Consider the following 13,149-nt stretch of genomic DNA (forward strand, 5'->3'; position numbering starts at 1 on the left):
TGTGATTCAAAGGCGAAAATGAAATGTAAACTAGATGGTAACTACCGACCTGAGTCAGGGGCACGCTGAGAATGCTGATTTCCCTCCAGGGGTAGAGCGGTGCCCGGGGTAAGCCTGAAAGGGTTTGAATCCAGATTCTACCATTTGGCAAGCAAATCACTCAGCCTTTCTCTCCCCTGCTTTTCTCCTGTATAAAAGGAAGATTATAATTTTTCCAATTATTCATTGCTGTATAACAAAATATCCCAAAACTTAATGGTTTAAACCAACTACTTATTATTATCTTTCACTTTTCTGTGAATGACTAGGCCCCATTGGGTGGTTCCCATTTGGGGTTTGTCATTCTGGTGGGGTCGGGTCCCAGCTGAATAGTAGCCTCAATGGGGCTGGCCATCCAACATGCTTCGTTCACATTGTAGGCTGGTTCCCTTGAGGATCACTTTACACCTGACCCCTCAGGCTTTCTCACAGCATGGAGGCCCTAGTCTGACTTCTTCCATGGCAGCTCGAGGCTTCAAAGGAGCAAGGCAGAAGTCCAGACCTAGTCCGTGGTCTCTTCTGCCTCATTTTATTCATCAAGCAAGGCACTGAGCAAGTCAGCTCAGATTCAAAGGGAGAGAACTTAAACCCTGCCTCTCAGTTTGAAGAGTAGTTGATAATTTGCCTCCATCTTCAATCCACTGCAGATAAAATATCCACCACATAGAGTTTTGTAAGGATTAAATAATTGACCTGTGTAATGTGCCTAGACCAGTGTCTGACACTTGTAACATATTTTCAATAAAAGTCGGTTTTTATCATGTTCTAGGTCCTGACCTAGTTTTTATTATGCTCTAAGTTCCTTTTATTCTTCTTCTTTGCATTTATTGCCATTTGAACTTACTTGTCATACGTACACATGTGTTTATTTTCTCTCTCCTATCCAAAATATAAACTTTACAACCATAGGGACTTTTTTTTTTCTTCTTCAGGGCTTGGAAAAATGTCTGGTATATAATGAGAGTACCACGAATATTTGTTGACTGAATAAGTGAATGAACCCCTAGTGAATATAGAACTTGGATGTTTGGCTGTGGAAAATGGGACTGTGATTGGGGTTGGGGGAATAGTGTGAGCAGAGAGACCCAGAAAGAACTGACATTCTGATTTATTTACATGTTTTAAAAATTAGGATATCATCTGTTATCTGGAGAAGCTTTTAACTGTAACTGTCTTAAGAAGCATAACTATATGAACAAGTCCTACTTTACCTTCAGAATAGTTGACATTAGGCACAATTTGAAAACTGCCTTTTGCTATTCACAGGCCTTAGAATCTGGCAGGTCCGGGTTTAAGGCCCTGCTTTGCTGTTTGCTTGCTTACTGACACGAAAAGTTTTTTTTTAAACTTCTCTGAGTTGCAAAATCTGTGAAGTCAGGCAACGAAGCATACCTCATGGGGTTCCTATGACAATTAAATTCAGTCCACAAAAGATTTCAACAAAAGGTCTGGACGCAGTTGATAAACATGTACCAATTCCCAAACATATTAATGATAAAGAAGCTATCGATATGACTATTAATATACTCTACCTTGGAGTGGATGGCTTTTCAATTTCTTTGTTTCAAAAACTCCTCTTATGTTATGGACACATTTTAAAATATTAAAATAATATTAAGTTCACTTCTTACTAATTCAGTATTTACTCTGTGACCATATGGATCCATAAATTGACCTTTCTACTCCACCAGGATTTGACACAGGAATTGAAACAGGATATTGAATAAGTTTAACAACCATGTTACAAATAAATATTTAAATATTTACATTTATCAAGAAAAATTGTGACCTCAAAGGAAGTAAATATCATGTCCAAAGAACAACTTCCTAGAATTCAAGGGGATTCCCCACCCCAGACCCTTCGTGAGAATGTCCAAAAGTCGATTACTTTATCAACAGATGGGGTGGGTTTAGAGTTCAACAAATTCAAAGTGCTCAGAACTTTGGGGTATTTTTGAAAAGGAAACCACTTCCTGTTTTTTAGTGTACTTAGTATGTAAAAATAAATGTACTGACCAAGATAAACTGATGAATGTAACAATTTTCTTTCCTCAACACACACACACACACACACACACACACGAAATCAACTCAAGATGGGCAGTTTATGGATATACACACATTTTTACGTAAACTCATAGTGAGTAAACTGGACACATTTTTTTCTGTTTTATTGTTTTGGGAGAGCTCTCAAATATTTCTAACATTGCACAAACTGCTCTAGAATATGTGAAAGGTAGAAGCTAGAAAAAAAAAGACTTGGCAGAGAATCATACGTATTTAAAAGGAAAATATTCAGCACTGATGTTGTATATGGCTGGCAGCTAGACAGGACAGCATATATTCTGTTCTCCAAGCAACACAACAAGACATCAGAGCGTGCACATAGCAGGCACAGCGAGGTCCTCCAACGTGAAGGGGAAGGTACTTACAAATGTCACAGGATAGCACAGTAAAATTTAATCGGTTTCTTTTTGTTTGGGCAGGGGAGGGATGTACAAATACAGGACTCACTGACAGGTTTGGTGCAACCAGAGAGTGGCAACGTTAAAATAACATGTATTTAACGTATCTGACAAATAACAGGTTTTAGTTTAGTTTTCTTTCCATCTTTATTTAGAACTATATATTCGTTTTCATCTATTACCGTAATGTCTGAGCTCTGTAACTAAGAGTATAGCCACATGGGCTGGTATCATCTTATGGTTCTTTGTTCTCAAGTAAATATACCTGATGGTGGTTAAGCATTAACCAATGGCAGGTCAAGGACCAATGGTTCTGTCAAACACCAATACGGGGAAAGTAGAAACCCAGATGAAAGAAACATAAATTCATCCTCGCGTTTCCATCGTTCCATATTTGGTTTCTTCATGACCCATATATTACAAAGATAAGTATGCCAGAACTTAATACAAAAGGGGGAACCCTAGTTATTCTCTATCAAGATCTGATTGGATCCGATTATATAAGGCTTCATATAGGCAAATATTGACATTCATACCACCACAATTTTTACTCTACAGATGTGCCGACGAAGGCAATTTTTGTATTTTGTTTTTATCTCCTTCCACATTTCACCCCTTCCAGAGAATGCCTAGAATTCTACTCTTTAAAACAGTAAATCCAAATGGTAAGAATTTTCCATAAAGGGCATTCATAAACATTTACCTCTTACTTCCATATTTATAGTAACAATAACTAATAACCTATACTTTGGATTACACCCTGTCCAATTTCTCCAACCAAGACAAAAGCCCTTTAGGGAAATTTCAGTGTCTCGTCTATTATTTAACCTCATGAACACAGCACCATGCTGCCTCACTGAAAAAGATTCATTGCAAGAGTTCAGAGCAGATGAGATGGGTATCCTCACACAAATGTACAAACAAGGGAACTAATTTTTCTCTACTGTTTTTACAAAAAAAAAGGAAAGCTTTTTTTCACACTAGGCAAACAGCAACTGGTTTATTCTCATAAATTTACATCTCCTAAGTAGTGTCAGTATTCAGGCAGATTAGTTTAACAGGCCTTGTGTTATCATCCAAGGGGAAAAAAAAAGGAAAATATATCCAAAGTCATCTGGTTAATTGGAGGAGGTGGAGAGATGAAGTTGCTTCCATTAAGTTCTTTTGGAACAGTTGCAAGATCCACAAAATCTGTTTTTAGCTCAGTCATTCATCCTGTTGGATGTGTGATGTGTTTTCAATTTAATGATAATTGCCCTTTCCATTTCTTTGATAATTGCCCTCTCTATTATCATTTATGGAGATTCAAATTATAAATCAAGACAAGACAGCCAGAAAAATATTATGATTGTCCCTTCTGAGGCCACAGCAACGCAAGTAACACTGCCAAAGTCTGAGAGTTTAAACCATTTTCATTTGCATGTTTCTGAACATTTTATTTTAGGGTCCAGTGGTTTTCCTAAAGAGGAGGTTGCATGACAATAATAGGACTGAATGATAATGGATACAGAGAATGTAAGTTTAGCTTCAATGCAACAGTTATAAATTTGTATTTGAAACCAGAGGCTTTCTCTCCTGGCTGTTGGAGAGTGAAAGTGAGAAGTCAGCCAGAAATGTTTGCTCTTAGTCACCTGGTGTCCTCACGGAGGACATTGCACAGCTCTGCCTCCCCTCAGTGCCCTTCTTCTACTCTTTTTTGGGGACAAAAATGTCTTCTTCTCATTGAATATGCTCCATGATCCACACAATGAGATAAATGCAAAGACATGAGTGACATTTTTTCTAAGATTCCAGGAGCCATCTCCCAAAACAGAAGTAAGAAAATAAAAATTTGCACCCAAGACGTGGATCTTTGAGGGGCTGCCAGCTTGTACCTGCTCAGGAGATCCTATTATTAAAGCTTCAGGAATTTGGCAGGCTGTCTGTTCCCCCAGAAGGCCACTATTAAAAATTAATTGTATAAATTTTGATTTAAGTACATGATACTAAAAACAAAGTCAATAAATACACAGAACTCATCACTTCCTAATTATTGTAGTACACTGTACTGTTTTCTGCGTTCTTGAGGGTATTTCTGCTTCTTGCATTTGAATGTTAAAAATATCATATCCTGGTGTGATAGGGAGCATCTCTTTCCAATTCTGCCAGTAACTTGGGACACATGAGTAGCTTAAAATCTGTGATGGTAATTACACCACTAATATCAAAAAATGCTGCAAATCATTGCTTTTCCCCCAGAGAGTTGGTTGTTAAGCATTTTGCCGTCCAGCCCTGGACCGTAATATAGTTTTGTGAGAAGGAGGACCTTGGAGCTGGGATGATCTGGGTTTCCTTTGGGCTCAATTAGCAGCTGTATGATCTCAGGCAGTTTACTTAAATTCTCTGAGCCTTAATTTGTCACTCTCCTGCTTAATATCCGTCAATAGCTTCCCATTACTCTTAGGATAAAGTCCAGAATCCTCAGGGCCTCCTTTCCCTTATCTTTGCCCCAGATTTCTTTACTCCTTAAATCCTAAACACTCCTCCTGTCTCAAGGCCCTCACATCTGGAATGCCCTTCTCTTTCCTCTCCTACCCATGATGTATGTCTCAGTTTAAATGTCACTTTCTCAAGGTAGACTTCCATGATAGCAATCCCCTGTACCTCCCACAAAATAGGTTAGGACCCCTTAGGATAGACTTTCATAGAAGCCTGAACTTGTCCTCACAGCACCTGTCAAAAGTGTAACAGAACTATTTTGCACATAGTCATTTGTTTCATACCAAAGCCCCCTCTTTTGCCCGTGTTTGTCATGCATGTCGCTTTAACTCTCAGGTTCAGCTCTACACTTTGGTAACCTAACCACTTAAATTTTTTTTAATTTTTTTTTTTTACATTTATTTACTTTTGAGAGACAGAGAGAGACAGGGCACAAGTGGGGGAGGGGCGGAGAGAGAGGGAGACACAGAATCCGAAGCAGGCTCCAGGCTCTGAGCCTTCAGCACAGAGCCCGACGCAGGGCTGGAACTCACAAACCGTGAGATCATAACTTGAGCTGAAGTCGGACGCTCAACCGACTGAACCACCCAGGCGCCCCCTAACCACTTAAATTTAATCTGTAGGATACCTGTTCTAGTAAAGAACAACCCTCTTTTCAAAATCACTTATTCCACCTAAGAAGCTCCAGCACAGTGTTAAGGACAGGGGCTCCAAAACTCTAACTCTTATGAGCTGTGTGGCCTCAGCAACCTCTCTGTAGCTCCCTTTCCTAACTTATGAAACAGCGTTAATAACAAAATCCGCTCTCTAGGGGTTGTTGTGAAAATGAAGTGAATTGACCCCTGTAAAGTGCTCAGTGTTGATGGCGTGGGAATCGGTGTTTTAACTGTCTGATCTTATTTCTACTCACCTTACCTCTTTCCTTTCCCCCAATTGCATCATTTCCCAGAACCCCCAGTTCTATGGAGGCCCCACCCCACAGCTTTAACTGTCCATCAGAATGACACCCAACTCTCTCTTAGTTTCTCCCCTAATTTATAATCTTACAGTTCCAGCTACGTACTGTCACCTCCATGAGACTTTCTGACACAGAAAACACAATATACCACACCCGAATCCATCATTACCCCATCAGACTAGTTCGGCCTTTTGACATCTGTGTATCTGTTCATGGCAACCCAATTTCTTCAGTGAGGCTCCAAGTTTCTAATTCATCTATGTCTCTCCTCTCTCCTGTACTGCACATCTCAGCAGTTGCCAGTTTCTATTGATTGTCTCTGAAGTACCTCTTGCATCTTTTTTCTTCCTTTTAATTCCCCTTGCTCCCACCTAGTCTAGGTTCTCATTAATCTCTTTCTTGTCTGGACTATAACAATAGCCTACTATCCAATCTTCATAGCCTTAGACTCAGCTTAACATAACAAGAGCATTCTTCCAGAATTAGACACTCTCAAAACACATGTTCCTCTCCCTCCCTCCCCACTTCTCTCTCAATTATGTGATATTTTATGCCTGTCTTCCGTCTGTGAAAGCAGAGACTTTGGCCAGCTAGTTCACGTCTGTATCCTCAGTACCTAATAACACCAGAAAGAACTATTTGCTTAGTGCTACTATTATTAAATATTATCACAGTATTACACCATATTATTAACATTGAAAGTTATTATTCAAATAGTACCATTAAATGTTAAATACTGCTAAAACTATTTGTTGGGTTAATTATTGAATAAATCTGTTTTCTGTCCTTGCTTTGATCTATAGTACACACACTTCATCTACTTAAATTGGATTTCTGGTTAATTCACTCTCTTGCTCAAACATCCTCAGCCCTTCCCAATTGATTGCCTACTGTCTAATGTCCCCATCCTGGAATATGAGGCTCCAATTAAGAGGCCAGGCTCGCCTCTGTGAAAGCTCCATTGCACTCAGACTCTTCCGAGTTGTTGTTGTTTTAATTAGGGAAATGATAATATTAGTTGTGACTTCAAAAGCCTCCTCAGCCTGTATCATGCAGGGCAACAGAGAAAGGAGAAAAGTTAATCTTTCCCTGATGATTACACTTGCTTCTGAAACAGAAGGTTCAGTGAAGAGTTTATCATCGTCGTTCCAGCATGAACCGCGGAGAAGAGATGTACCTCTTTCAATAACAGAATATTAAGCCTACGGAGTTCCCTCCAAACTTTTCAAAATAATTTTGTCTGTCTTAGATGTGAAAGATAATATAAGATGATACCGGAATTCTCCTCTGTTTTACTTAAATTCATTTCACTTTGCCTTTTTTCTCGAGATGACATATCACTGGATGCACTTTTTCTCTAAGCTGGCTTCTTTTCATTCTTGAGCTTTTTTTCGTATTGAATTATGTACTCTTTTCTCAGTATATACTCATAATTATAGCTTCTTCATTTGCATCTTGATGATTAAAATGTTGCTTTCATATCACTTGGAATTTATTTTTTCTTGAATCTCATAGATTTTCCCCTAAGTTATGGTTTAAACAATACTCATTCTAAATTGATTGTTAAAGTCCTGGCCTTGCATTTTTAAATATTGATAGCACCAGCACATCAGGACTAAATGTTGCTCAGACATCTGAGTTCTTTAGATCCTATTGTTTTCATATCGGAAAATTTCCCCAAGAAACCGACTTCAAAGTTTGAAGAAATGACACAAGGAGTAACTCTTTTCAAGGAAGAGAGAAGTTTTTATTCAACAACGATAATAAAGGTTGTATTCAAAGGTGACCAGCAAGTCCCATTCTGATAAATAAGGCAATCTCAAAGTTTGGCAAAAATAGCTTACTTTGTACGTTTGACTACACTTGGTTAATGCTGTCCTCATTAGGTTTGTTCACAAAGTTAGTACGTACGTTCTGCATGTAAAAGGCATATATAAAAATTAATTATATTCCTGTAATGTTCTAAATGATCTGATATGGCATGCATTGAATCTTTAAACCATGTGCCTAAACTGTCAAGAAATAATTGAAAATTTTTTGAACGTGCATTTTCAAATATAAATGCCTATTAAAAAAATAAGAGTCTTGGGGTGCCTGGGTGTCGGTTAAGTGTCCGACTTCGGCTCAGGTCATGATCTCACAGCTCGTGGGTTCGAACCCCGCATTGGGCTCTGTGCTGCCAGCTCAGGTCCTGGAGCCTGTTTCAGATACTGTGTCTCCCTCTCTCTCTGCCCCTCCCCTGCTCTCGCTCTGTCACTCCCTCCCTCTAAAAAATAAATAAACATTAAAAAAATTTTCTTTAAAAAGAGTCTGGCTATCAGTTCAAAAGCTATACTCATTATTACAAATGTCAACAATTACTCAGTTACCTTTGATCTCTTAAAGGTAGCAGCGTAGTCTGATAGCCAATATTAATTCATCCTACAAAAATGAGCTTCTTTTTTCTTTTAAAGATTTTATTTGTAAGTAATCTCCCACACCCAGTGTGAGGCTTGAACTCACAACCCTGAGATCAAGAGTCACATGCTCACTGACTGATCCAGCCAGGCGCCCCTAAAATGAGCTTCCTTATTACAGATGAAAATATTCCTTTTTTACAAAATTACATAATGAGATGCCCATTATTTCTGTGTTAATCTCATATCTATTAGTTAACCATGAGATGAAGGAATTGGCAAGAAAAAACCTCAAGTGCTACTTTATTCCCTTAGCTTTTTCAACTATAATCTAAGATATTATGTCCATCTGTAAGTGGACTTCACCAAGGGCAGTGTGAAACCTGGGATGAGTCTATCTGGCAAACTTTCCTTCGTCACTCATCATTGAACCCTTATAGTTATGTTGGACCCCCATCATAAAACATGGTGCTAAATTCAGTATTAGACCTGGTTGAACTGCATCCCAGGACTGTCATTTTGATGCAAGACCACATGGAAAAGGGATGTATGTCCATTTTTCATCAACCATTTTAAGGTCAAGTTTTGCAGCCTCACTCTAGCAGTCTGATCAAAGCCTCTGTATTCACAAACAAAAAAAAAATCCTGCCCCATTTCACAACAAACTTAGAGTTTGCTGAAAAACTAAAAATTACTGGTCTCCAAAAACTTAGTTTCTTGCTCTCTTACTAGTAATTTCTACATGCAAAACCATAAAAGAGCCATATTCTTCGCAACATACTTCCATCAAGGATATGAGTGATATAATTATAAATCCTTTATATTCAGGCAACAAGTAATAACTCGTCTAGCCTCCAAAATGTATGACAGCCAGCCCATCTTGGAATTCTATTGTTTTAAAATTCACCAAATAATACTTTTTTAATAGGCAGTCATTTCTTAGTCCATTCCCTTGATTAAACTATGTCGGCTTTAGGCCAGAGACACTGCTTGATTGTCTCTTGTGGGTATGACTCACTTGATGGAAAATCCATCCATCTACATACTGCTTGATTGGGAATGAATTTTAAGTATTCAGAGCCTACATATAGTAAGCCTGACCATTAGAGACTGAAGTGAGCATAAGAGAAAGTAGTGATTAACAGGCCATGAGTTGGCTTTACCATCTCAGTGCTTCGAGAAATTGTAGCTTACTGCTACTTCGCACCGTTTCTCTACTTGCAAAATGGTTTTGACTGGAATTGGAATGTCCAACAGAGAGAGAAAGCGATTACTGGTAGCAAAAGAAATACTAACTGCTTGAGTAGTAATAATCGATAAATAATAAACACGCATTCCATCAAATATATACAAGGTAAATTAAATCTACTCATTTTATGAAGAGAGAAATGACTACTGACTTATCTGCTACGAAGGTGGAAGTCTGGAGTCCGCCCATCATGCGAATGATGTCTGCTTAAGTGTAGCGTCAGGGGGTGAGAAAACAGGAGGCCCGTTTATGGCTGCTGTTTGCAGAAGCCGAGAGAGGTAGACACTGGCTTCTGATTACCAATATAAAAAATTAAAGTTTCTTCCCTGTCTACCAATGGTAAGTAGGCACTTTCTTTGCTTTAGGAATTGTATAATGTTTCTTTTGAAACTTGAATCCTTGTCAATGGATACAAAAGTGAGACAGGTAAATCTTTCCTTCTGCTTTTGGGAAAGAATCATTGACAGCTGAAAAAGAGGCAGCGATCCCTAAAGAACATTAAAGCAAACAAAAAGTTTGTGTAATCTGTGTGTTTTTAAGCTATGGCCACATCAGATCTGAGGGATACAATTACCCAAAGAAAGAAGAAAATTCCTCTGAGCCATTTTAGTTTTTACATTTAAAATGTTTCTTGCATTCACATTAATATTAACTTTATGACCTCCTCATACCGTGCTATAATCATTGAAGAGAAAAACCACACACCCTCCCTTCCCTGGGTAAAGACTTGCTTTCAGATTTGCCCTCACTCACATCTGTGCTTACCGAAGGAACAGATGCTCAGCTTCTAAGGGTCCGACTTTGGCCTTTTCCCTTCTATCGCCACAGCAGAAAGAAAGGGGGTTCCCAAGTGATGGTGGCAGCTTTCCAATGGCTGGCCCGTACTTTCACATTTAAAGTAAGCAGGTGGCATCAATGGGCTGTCTAATGACTAACAAGATAAGAGTGCAATTGATCTTTTTATTAACCCGTGTCCCCAGGTGGGGGGCAGCCTGCTCCTCCCTCCTGGGTTCAGATACACTGCTTCATTTCAGGAACATTTTAGACCCTTTCACTTTTTTTTGTCTGAGCTGGTTCTTTTTTTTGTTTGTTTAATGTTTATTTTTGAGAGACAGAGAGAGACAGAGCACGAGTGGGGAAGGAGCAGAGACAGGGGAGAGCAGAGAGAGAGGGAGAATCCGAAGCAGGCTCCAGGCTCTGAGCTGTCAGCACAGAGCCCGATGTGGGGGCTGGAACTCATGAACCTCGAGATCATGACCTGAGCTTAAGTGGCACTTAACCAAGGGAGCCACCCAGGTACCCCTAGTCTGAGCTGGTTCTTAAAGCACAGGGGTAACAAACACAGAAGATATTCCACGGCATCCAAATTTTATTTTCTCTGAAACTCCAAACTAGTAAATACCTTTGTAATTTGCATCTAACTCAAAACAATATTTAACGTACATTGAGAATTTATCTACAATCCTATTGATATTCTTTTCATGCTGAATTTGAACTCTGGGTTTGTTTGTCTTCCTTTTAGGACTCAGACAACTCACCCTAAACCACACAACTCGTTCTGAAGACGATGGAGCCCACATAGATTCATAAGGTAAATGATTACTTTCAAAATATAACATAATGGATTCAATTATGGAATGAATTCCAGCACTGTGGAAATGTGTTGTTCTTCATTTGTCTGCTGGAGACTTGCTAAGTTAAGATGCTGGGTGGTCCTTTAGTAGAAGGCAGAATCATGATCCTGGGTGGCGCTGTGGGAACAATAAACTGCATCTGTGGGTTGGCTGTCTTCAGAATCAGATTATCTGTTGTATGTTGCATAAGGCTGGCTACCTACCTCGATTTTTTCAAGTAAGTATTCTTGTGATCTTAGGAGGCTCCTGCCCTGGGGCATGCCAGCACATCACAAATCCCACTGTCAAGTGGAGTGATTAAAGCCTTTATTGTCACACACCAAGCCCAAAGTTACTAGGATGCATTCCGTTGTGGAGGTAGGAGGAGGTACAAAACATCCCATGAAGGCTACCTCTGCTGCAAGTGACGTCGGATGAGGAAGCGTGCGGCACAGGAACTGAGAGACGATGGCCTCTTTTTTCTGTTTCTCTAAATCACAGTCATCATTTGCTTTCCTGCTTGTTAAAATAATTACTTATTTCTAGAGGCTGCCGATCTATGTGAAGGTACATACAGGATCTTTGATATCCCCTATAGCAAAATGGTGAAAAGCCTAGGCTTCAGAGCCTACCTAAATTCAAATTTGCCAGCAATGACACCGTGGCCTTCAATTTTCTCATCTATAAAGTGGGAGAAATAATAGTACTCACTTGCAAGGGCTGTGGCATAGTATATAAACAGATGGGCAGATGCAAAGCACTTCAAGTATTGCCTAGTACCTAGAAAACACTAAATTCACTGATTAAAGGGCTTTCATTCTACCTCCTCACTTTGTTTCAGGTTCTCAATTTACCTTTAATCCAGAAACTTGGTGGTTGTGGGAATTATTAAGGGAAGCAAACTCCCAATTCCCTCTTAGCAGCCTTCCTCCTAAAGGAGATATATTATACCTTTCATGTAAATGCCAGGAAGGGAAATAATTGGCATCCCATTGCCCTTTGAATGGGTCCCTGGCTAGCCCTAGGTGGTGTGACGTCTAAAGTGACCTGAAAGCGGGGTGCCTGCCAGCTCAGCAGCACAGTGTAGTGGGAGAATCAATTAGAAGACTCAGGGCCATTTCAGAAACATGAAAACATCAATTGGCATCGAGTTTCAGGAAGCAGAATAAAAAGGGATCTACAAAACAAAAAGCCTTTCAAAGGGATGGAGGGAAGCACGGTTCTTCCAAATCACGAAAGGATGATTATGATCACCATTAGAGCTTAATGAGCCTATATATGGCTAATGACTTCATCTCTCCAGTAGATTTGCCGGTAGTCTGTGTTTCCACTGGTATCCATCCTTCTCTTCTAATAAACATTACCATCCCGCTAGCTGGTCAGAACAAGTCATTGGATTTCTCCTTCCTCCATTAGCAAAAGCGTATTTCTCAAATCTCCCATCCCTCTGTTTCAGGACTGAAAGGAATGCAACAGAGAAAAGAAAATAAATAACACCACTGTATGGTTTATAGATCCTTGGAACACCTAGGTTTAATTCTGGGTCATCAACTGCTCTCTGACCTAGTTTTCTCATCTCCAAAATGCAACTGATCACGATTTGATTTCTAACATTAACTTTAAAAATAAAAATACATGAAACTGATCTTTTAAGACATGTATAGATATGGTTTATTTTACCCAATTTTGATATTTCTTACAAATGACATCATTGATTATGGCTAGATTTTTATTTTAATAACCAAATGCAGAAAACGGCAATTATAAGTTTTAAACTAGTTATCTGCTGAGCCATTTAAAGACTATTAACTTGAGAAAGACGTAAGAAATAAACTGAAGTTAGAATCTTTTTTTAATTAACCATACTGTTATAATATTTAGTTAACAGTGATACAGTGTTACAATCATTCAAATGGACAATATTTGGCAAAGAGGAAATAATGCCATATCT

At 39.0% G+C, this 13,149-nt stretch overlaps 1 protein-coding gene across 13 annotated transcripts in view; it reads left to right on the plus strand.

Annotated features, from left to right (window-relative positions):
* Positions 1–13,149, plus strand: part of ADGRL2 (adhesion G protein-coupled receptor L2) — a 619,307-nt gene that overhangs the window by 114,559 nt on the left and 491,599 nt on the right. For all 13 annotated transcript variants that reach the window (XM_053214320.1, XM_053214321.1, XM_053214304.1 and 10 more), the window contains exon 3: positions 11,108–11,176. The gene's annotated coding sequence lies outside the window, so the exon portion shown is untranslated. The remainder of the gene's footprint in view (positions 1–11,107; positions 11,177–13,149) is intronic.

This window comes from Acinonyx jubatus, chromosome C1 (assembly GCF_027475565.1).
Source record: "Acinonyx jubatus isolate Ajub_Pintada_27869175 chromosome C1, VMU_Ajub_asm_v1.0, whole genome shotgun sequence".
In the NCBI taxonomy this organism is placed as follows: domain Eukaryota; kingdom Metazoa; phylum Chordata; class Mammalia; order Carnivora; family Felidae; genus Acinonyx; species Acinonyx jubatus.